We start from the raw sequence: 8,127 nt of genomic DNA, 5'->3' as shown, positions 1-8,127 counted from the left end.
GCTCCATGGTCACAGAGGGGCTCCATGATCACAGAGGGGCTCCATGGTTTCAGAGGGGCTCCATGGTCACAGTGGGGCTCCATGGTCACAGAGAGGCTCCATGGTCACAGAGGGGCTCCATGGTCACAGTGGGGCTCCATGGTTACAGAGATGTTCCATGGTCACAGAGGGGTTCCATGGTCACAGTGGGGCTCCATGGTCACAGAGGGGCTCCATGGTCACAGAAGGGCTCCATGGTCACAGAGGGGCTCCATGGTTACAGAGATGTTCCATGGTCACAGAGGGGCTCCATGGTCACAAGGGGATCCATGGTCACAGAGGGGCTCCATGGTCACAGAGGGGCTCCATGGTTACAGAGGGGCTCCATGGTCATAGAGGGGCTCCATGGTCACAGAGGGGCTCCATGGTCACAGTGGGGCTCCATGGTCACAGAGAGGCTCCATGGTCACAGAGGGGCTCCATGGTCACAGAGGGGCTCCATGGTTACAGAGATGTTCCGTGGTCACAGAGGGGCTCCATGGTCACAGTGGGGCTCCATGGTCACAGAGGGGCTCTATGGTCACAGAGGGGCTCCATGGTCACAGAGGGGCTCCATGGTCACAGAGAGGCTCCATGGTCACAGAGGGGCTCCATGGTTACAGAGATGTTCCATGGTCACAGTGGGGCTCCATGGTCACAGAGGGGCTCCATGGTCACAGAGGGGCTCCATGGTTACAGAGATGTTCCATGGTCACAGAGGGGCTCCATGGTCACAGTGGGGCTCCATGGTCACAGAGGGGCTCCATGGTTACAGTGGGGCTCCATTGTCACAGAGAGGCTCCATGGTCACAGAGAGGCTCCATGGTCACAGAGGGGCTCCATGGTCACAGAGGGGCTCCATGGTCACAGAGGGGCTCCATGGTCACAGAGGGGCTACATGGTCACAGAGGGGCTCCATGGTCACAGAGAGGCTCCATGGTCACAGAGAGGCTCCATGGTCACAGAGGGGCTCCATGGTTACAGAGATGTTCCATGGTCACAGAGGAGCTCCATGGTCACAGATGGGCTCCATGGTCACAGAGGGGCTCCATGTCACAGAGGGGCTCCATGGTAACAGAGAGGCTCCATTGTTACAGAGGGGTTTCATGATCACAGAGGGGATGCATGGTCACAGAGGGGCTCCATGGTTACAGAGAGGCTCCATGGTCACAGAGGGGCTCCATGGTTACAGAGATGTTCCATGGTCACAGAGGAGCTCCATGGTCACAGAGGGGCTCCATGTCACAGAGGGGCTCCATGGTCACAGAGGGGCTCCATGGTTACAGAGGGGCTCCATGGTCACAGTGGGGCTCCATGGTCACAGAGAGGCTCCATGGTCACAGAGGGGCTCCATGGTCACAGTGGGGTTCCATGGTCACAGAGGGGCTCCATGGTCACAGTGGGGCTCCATGGTCACAGAGGGGCTCCATGGTTACAGAGGGGCTCCATGGTCACAGAGAGGCTCCATGGTCACAGAGGGGCTCCATGGTTACAGAGGGGCTCCATGGTCACAAAGGGGCTCCATGGTCACAGAGAGGCTCCATGGTTACAGAGGGGCTCCATGGTCACAAAGGGGCTCCATGGTCACAGAGAGGCTCCATGGTTACAGAGGGGCTCCATGGTCACAAAGGGGCTGCATGGTCACAGAGAGGCTCCATGGTCACAGAGGGGCTCCATGGTCACAGAGGGGCTCCATGGTCACAGAAGGGCTCCATGTCACAGAGGGGCTCCATGGTTACAGAGAGGCTCCATGATTACAGAGAGGCTCCATGGTTACAGAGAGGCTCCATGGTTACAGAGAGGCTCCATGGTTACAGAGGGGTTCCATGGTCACAGAGGGGCTCCATGTTCACAGAGGGGCTCCATGGTTACAGAGGGGTTCCATGGTCACAGTGGGGCTCCATGGTCACAGAGGGGCTCCATGGTCACAGAAGGGCTCCATGGTCACAGAGGGGCTCCATGGTTACAGAGATGTTCCATGGTCACAGAGGGGCTCCATGGTCACAAGGGGCTCCATGGTCACAGAGGGGCTCCATGGTCACAGAGGGGCTCCATGGTTACAGAGGGGCTCCATGGTCATAGAGGGGCTCCATGGTCACAGAGGGGCTCCATGGTCACAGTGGGGCTCCATGGTCACAGAGAGGCTCCATGGTCACAGAGGGGCTCCATGGTCACAGAGGGGCTCCATGGTTACAGAGATGTTCCATGGTCACAGAGGGGCTCCATGGTCACAGTGGGGCTCCATGGTTACAGAGGGGCTCCATGGTCATAGAGGGGCTCCATGGTCACAGAGGGGCTCCATGGTCACAGAGGGGCTCCATGGTTACAGAGGGGCTCCATGGTCACAGTGGGGCTCCATGGTCACAGAGAGGCTCCATGGTCACAGAGGGGTTCCATGGTCACAGAGGGGCTCCATGGTCACAGAGAGGCTCCATGGTCACAGAGGAGCTCCATGGTTACAGAGATGTTCCATGGTCAAAGAGGGGCTCCATGGTCACAGAGGGGCTCCATGGTCACAGAGGGGCTCCATGGTCACAGAGGGGCTCCATGGTCACAGAGAGGCTCCATGGTCACAGAGGGGCTCCATGGTTACAGAGATGTTCCATGGTCACAGTGGGGCTCCATGGTCACAGAGGGGCTCCATGGTCACAGAGGGGCTCCATGGTTACAGAGATGTTCCATGGTCACAGAGGGGCTCCATGGTCACAGTGGGGCTCCATGGTCACAGAGGGGCTCCATGGTTACAGTGGGGCTCCATTGTCACAGAGAGGCTCCATGGTCACAGAGAGGCTCCATGGTCACAGAGGGGCTCCATGGTCACAGAGGGGCTCCATGGTCACAGAGGGGCTCCATGGTCACAGAGGGGCTACATGGTCACAGAGGGGCTCCATGGTCACAGAGAGGCTCCATGGTCACAGAGAGGCTCCATGGTCACAGAGGGGCTCCATGGTTACAGAGATGTTCCATGGTCACAGAGGAGCTCCATGGTCACAGATGGGCTCCATGGTCACAGAGGGGCTCCATGTCACAGAGGGGCTCCATGGTAACAGAGAGGCTCCATTGTTACAGAGGGGTTTCATGATCACAGAGGGGATGCATGGTCACAGAGGGGCTCCATGGTTACAGAGAGGCTCCATGGTCACAGAGGGGCTCCATGGTTACAGAGATGTTCCATGGTCACAGAGGAGCTCCATGGTCACAGAGGGGCTCCATGTCACAGAGGGGCTCCATGGTCACAGAGGGGCTCCATGGTTACAGAGGGGCTCCATGGTCACAGTGGGGCTCCATGGTCACAGAGAGGCTCCATGGTCACAGAGGGGCTCCATGGTCACAGTGGGGTTCCATGGTCACAGAGGGGCTCCATGGTCACAGTGGGGCTCCATGGTCACAGAGGGGCTCCATGGTTACAGAGGGGCTCCATGGTCACAGAGAGGCTCCATGGTCACAGAGGGGCTCCATGGTTACAGAGGGGCTCCATGGTCACAAAGGGGCTCCATGGTCACAGAGAGGCTCCATGGTTACAGAGGGGCTCCATGGTCACAAAGGGGCTCCATGGTCACAGAGAGGCTCCATGGTCACAGAGGGGCTCCATGGTCACAGAGGGGCTCCATGGTCACAGAAGGGCTCCATGTCACAGAGGGGCTCCATGGTTACAGAGAGGCTCCATGATTACAGAGAGGCTCCATGGTTACAGAGAGGCTCCATGGTTACAGAGGCTCCATGGTTACAGAGGGGTTCCATGGTCACAGAGGGGCTCCATGTTCACAGAGGGGCTCCATGGTTACAGACGGGTTCCATGGTCACAGTGGGGCTCCATGGTCACCGAGGGGCTCCATGGTCACAGAGGGGCTCCATGGTTACAGAGATGTTCCATGGTCACAGAGGGGCTCCATGGTTACAGAGGGGTTCCATGGTCACAGCGGGGCTCCATGGTCACCGAGGGGCTCCATGGTCACAGAGGGGCTCCATGGTCACAGAGGGGCTCCATGGTCACAGAGGGGCTCCATGGTCACACAACAGCTCGGTGCCTAGGGCAAGCAGGCTGAGAGTAAGGCCGGTCGCCAGCACAAAGAACATGCCCTGAAATAGTTGCATTATAAATGAGAACATAAAAGGGGTTTGATTTAATGTTTCTTTTGTTACTGTATAATTGTGTTATATCATATATATATATATATATATATATATATATATATATTTTCATGTGCATGACAACTGAGCCATATATATTTATGAAATAAGGCCATATTACCCAGATGTTAGCCACGGAGAGTGATGTATGGGTAGCAACTTTAGAGGGCACATTTGCACATGAGGAATAATTTGGAAACAGAGAGTTCACCCACTTATTGTCGAGTCCCGCCTCAGTCATCATCAGGATTCTGGTAAAAATCAACAAAATTATTAGGACTGTTTTAAAAGTCTTCATCATCATAATCATTATCTCTCCAATTCTTGTATATTGGAGAGATAATGTATATTATTGCTTCTATATTTTATCTTGTACATCTTGTATGTTATATTCTATATTCGATCTATAACACGCTGATTAGTAAAGGTTATTTCACCTAAATGTGTTCCTGAATTATTCGTATGTCCTCCAGGAGAGACTCAAGGAGGCTAGAGTACTTTCATCAAAGAACTAAATGTTGAGCTAGGAAAAAAACAAAAGGATCAAGGGGGGTTATCTTGAGGTTATCTTGAGATGATTTCGGGGCTTCAGTGTCCCCGCGGCCCGGTCCTCGACCAGGCCTCCACCCCCAGGAAGCAGCCCGTGACAGCTGACTAACACCCAGGTACCTATTTTACTGCTAGGTAACAGGGGCATAGGGTGCAAGAAACTCTGCCCATTGTTTCTCGCTGGCGCCTGGGATCGAATCCAGGACCACAGGATCACAAGACCAGTGTGCTGTCCGCTCGGCCGACTGGCTCCCACCATAGCATCAATGCACTAGTCAGCTGACGATGGCACCTGGCTCGACATAATGCCTCCAATATAACAGGCCTATCGCTAACTCTAGGCAAAATGTTGATGTTATTATGAGTATCCTAGTCACAAAATCCTGAATATGTATAATTTTTTGCACACATTTATTTTCTATAGGAGCATGAGCTCGAGCTCGTTTCATGATGCATAGATGTACCACAACAATGACAGTTAACATTGAGCAGCATTGTGTCCACTGATATCTGAACATTGTACAGTCTTTATTGCAGTCTGTTTATTACTTTTGGTGACAGAGCCAAGATACTGATGTTATCCCTGACACACTTAAAACAGTGGAGATTACACCACTTTACAAAGAAGGTAGTAAAGCAGACGCAAAAACTTAAAAGCTCTTGCACAACATAAAAATCTCTGAAAGAGTGCCAAGAAATAAGATAACACACATGGAATCACAGCATCTACATAACCCTGGACCACATGGGTTCAGAACAGGGCACTCTTGCCTCTCACAATTGCTAGACCACTATGACATGGCTAGATGCCACAGAAGACAAACAAAATGCTGATGTAATATACACAGATTTTTGGGGTGGGGTCATCTGTTGGACACTTACCCTTGAGTCATTTTCCTGTTCCCCAAATATTACTTTTACGTCATTGCTATAACAATAATGTACAAATCGGTAGAGGAAAGATAAATAACGATGGACAGCTTAAAGTTTTGCGTCCCTTCTCACTAGGTTCAAAGCATTTTGTTAAATCTATTATGAGCAAGGTGTTTTCGTCTGTAATGTGGGTAATGTCGGCTCTAGCTGCATGAGCCGCTACCTCACACTCTTGGGGATCGCCAGATCCAAGCTGTCGTGGCTTCCGCGTGTCGGCTGCTACCTGGCTAATTGTTCTGGCAGCAGCCTTAGCGACGAGGCGCCAGAGTAAGTGGCCCATAGCTATTGATCCGATTCCTCCGTCCATTTTCCTCAGAGCACAGAATGTAGCACCAAAAGACAAAGGCCGTGTGGTCTTTGGTATGTTGCCAGCTAGATATGTGTTCGAGAATCTAGTTAGTTCCCCCAGGAGGACCTGTACAATGTCTCCCTGTGTAGAGTTGAGCATTTGTTTGATGTGGTTGGGTCTTAATCATGTGACCCCGCCTGCTGACGAGCTGGAAAGGAGATAAATTTGCTTTATGGCGGGCAGATTCGTTTCTTCATTACTCATGTTCACCAAGGTCTTGAAGTACATGGTCTGTGTTTCTGTGACTCTCACATGGGGAGCCGGTCGGCCGAGCGGACAGCACGCTGGACTTGTGATCCTGTGGTCCCGGGTTCGATCCCGAGCGCCAGCGAGAAACAATGCGCAGAGTTTCTTTCACCCTATGCCCCTGTTACCTACCAATAAAATAGGTATCTGGGAGTTAGTCAGCTGTCACGGGCTGCTTCCTGGGGGTGGAGGCCTGGTCGTGGACCGGGCCGCGGGGACACTAAAGCCCCGAAATCATCTCAAGATAACCTCAAGATATGCCTTGTCCATAAGAAGTCACGATGTTAATTAGTAATCCATACAACTTTTAATCCACAAAAAACATTTAAGTCATTAATGAACATCTCGTTTTTTCCTATTCTGGTTCAGTCTTTGTTGTCACTAAGTTCCAATTCATTTAAATTAAGCATTAAATTCTCAATTCTTTTCGTGTAGTTTATGGCAACACTAATTTCCTACGAATTTTGGCCAATTCATCTTCAACTTCTCCATTCATTTTACCAAAATCATTGCATTAGATATACATTTATCTCACAGATAAATTTTACCGTTACCATAATTATATCTCCGTGAACTCTCATTGTTCTCTCTTTACCATGAAAAATATTCATTATTACAATTGCTTTTTCTCCCCTTCCATTTTTAATTTATCAAAGTATTCGCTTCGTATAAAATGTTATTTTTATTCGCCAATCTTTAATCTTCGTTAAAGATTAAATATTTGCTAAAAAAGTTTAGTCACCGTTGTTTGATGTTTAATATAACCAAATTCCCAATTTCTTCTTTTCGTTCACTTTCAACCTTCAGAATGTTTTTCAGTTTCTCATAATCTATTCTTGCCAGTCCCTTCCTTCAAAATGGTGTTTGTCTAATTACTTAATCTCGCCAACCTCAAGTCTTTGCTTCCTGTTCTAAATCAAAGATTCCTTGTATGCATTTGTAACTTAGGTTTTTAATTTTTATTCTCCTGCTCTAAGATTTAATTAAGCAGCTACATATTACTGATTAAATGAAGATCACTTCACTCTAGTGCCTCATATATACCATTCAACAAAACGAACTATTAGTTTTCTTAGGTAATATGAAACATTAAGTACGAGTTTTATATAACTATCATACCGAGTGCATTTGTGTCATCGAGCAAATATGTGCATTTGAACGTATTATTAATACTAAAGTTTTTACGTACAATAAATATATTAGGCAAGTGTACAGTTTTACCTCTTATTGAAGACAGGCACCAGGGGATGGCCTTTGGAGCAGCCAATTGCGAACATTGTCGGCAGAATCTCTTCCTGAGCTATGTAGAAGTCACATCTACCTGCAGCAACACAAATAGTTTTGGCAGCTGCAGTTGCTTAATGTAAATGAGAATGTAATCAGTTACTTTCTCATGCAAGAATTAAATTTAATAAATGCAAAAATAAAATTGTAAGTATAATCACTCAATAAAATGTAGCACACCGAGGAAACAACGATTTATCCTATGGTACACGTTCTCTGTGAACCAATTACTGGGGAAAACTACCTGTTATGTCAGTAAAAAGTTTTCCTTCGAAAGTTCTTAATGAGAACTTGTCAATTTTCTCAATTTTCTCATCCAAAAGGATTTTTAAATTTCATCTTCTCATTGCAAAGTCTAACATTTACGTTCCAAGGTTATATTAGTATTTAAGAGGCGCTTATACATACTTTTGATCAATATAGCTCATCGAGATCAGTCAGTCAGGAAGCAGGCATCATGTTGAAGCCTAATCGGCTTTGATATGGGATCCCCGCATGCTGTGGAGCTTGCTTCAGCACACGCAACGCCAGCATACTTTGCCATTTTCGTGGACTCAATGCACAAGTTAATATTGATTTTACAAATTACCCCAATTAAACAGCACATCTGTTCATTA

Source organism: Procambarus clarkii, chromosome 25, assembly GCF_040958095.1.
Source record: "Procambarus clarkii isolate CNS0578487 chromosome 25, FALCON_Pclarkii_2.0, whole genome shotgun sequence".
Lineage (NCBI taxonomy): Eukaryota > Metazoa > Arthropoda > Malacostraca > Decapoda > Cambaridae > Procambarus > Procambarus clarkii.
The sequence above is the reverse complement of the archived record's forward strand: the minus strand, read 5'-3'. Positions refer to the sequence as shown.